We start from the raw sequence: 1,522 nt of genomic DNA, 5'->3' as shown, positions 1-1,522 counted from the left end.
GGACCCACCACGTGAGGTGGGGAAGGAATAATAAAGACAAGTCTGCAAGCAAAATGCTGTACAAATGGTATTTTTCTCCCCCAGAAATAGACTAATAAAATGCAGATGAAACCCATCAAATTGAAAAATGCATTTCATCACTTGAAATGCTGCCGAAGCCACTTAGAGAGGGCTTTGAATTCTGGCTCCATTGCTTACCAGAACACCCATAGCAAAATAAATTTTGCTAAGAAGTACTATCACTGATCATGCTTGCCTAGCTTGGCTCGCTAGAAGCCCCAGAATCTTGACTGACCCTGGTGTTTATATCAGGGGTGATATTAAAAAATATCTACTAAATGGGATGGGCTGGGTTCCAGTCAATCAGGGCAGACACTGACTGGGAAGCCATATTGGTGTCCATACCAGTTGAGTATGAACCCCAACACACACAGAGATGCCCGGGGTGGATTTGTGAAGAATGACCCGAGTCTCGCTCTAAAATAAGAACTACTTACTATGCATACATGTATCAAGTGAAATCGAAAGAGACATGAATTTGGTACCTGTCCATGCTTCCTTCTCAGGAAGGGCTGGCGATGGCTGGCAGCACTGGTCTGGGATGCAACTTCCTTTCTTTCTTCCTTCCTTCCTTCCTTCACGTTCTGAGGATCTTTTCCGTCATTTCCCAACTTGGCTTCTTACTACAAGCCCTAATAACTCATCCCACCTGCTCAAAGAGCAGTCTCTGAGGATTTAGTTATTTTTAATCAATTTCTGTGGAAGACCAGCCTTTCTCCTAATGTAATCTGACAAGCACAAAATGTGGGCTGTCTGTGTTCCTGTCAGTGAGAAATCTTCGTCTTTTTCTGACTTTTTTCGACAGTCCCCACACAGTGACAAAAGAAGAGGGTTTTCATTGTCTTAAATGAGAAGAAGCGTTTGCTGGCTGAGATCTGGGGTGACAATGGCTAGGTGTGTCACTTAGCTGTTCGGAGCCTCAGTTTCCTCACCTGTTCGGGCGGGAGCCCGAACTTCCTGGATGAGAAATGTTCTTCACCACCTCCACCAAAGAATGCCGGCATCTCTCACTTCATCCGTGAGAAAAACAATCCGACAGAACAAGTGCTAGGTCAATGGAGCAGGGTGAAAACCAGAAACAGTGTGAAAACCACCAGAGGCCCAGGCTTCAGTCTTCCTTCTGCTGTTAACTGGCCGCGTGCACTCGAGCTGACTCTCCTCCCTCTCTGGGCAGCAGTTTTCCCGTCTGTCAAATGGAAAGTTCACATCTAAACAATGTGTTCTCTGGGGCTCCAAGGAGATGCTGCAGAGGCCACTGAGAATGAGGCTCAACATTGGGGATCCGGTCCTCGCCCTATCGGCAATCCACCTAAACAATTTGCCACCCTCTTTTATATAGTAGTACTCGGTCACATCACATTTCAGTGGATAAAAGGGACCCATCAATTAAGAAGATAAAAAGTTGTAAAAATCCTTCCATTAATATTCTATGCTTCTGTAACTTGAGAGGTATTTTTAATCA

Source organism: Saccopteryx leptura, chromosome 2 (genome assembly GCF_036850995.1).
Source record: "Saccopteryx leptura isolate mSacLep1 chromosome 2, mSacLep1_pri_phased_curated, whole genome shotgun sequence".
Classification (NCBI taxonomy): Eukaryota; Metazoa; Chordata; class Mammalia; order Chiroptera; family Emballonuridae; genus Saccopteryx; species Saccopteryx leptura.
The sequence above is the reverse complement of the archived record's forward strand: the minus strand, read 5'-3'. Positions refer to the sequence as shown.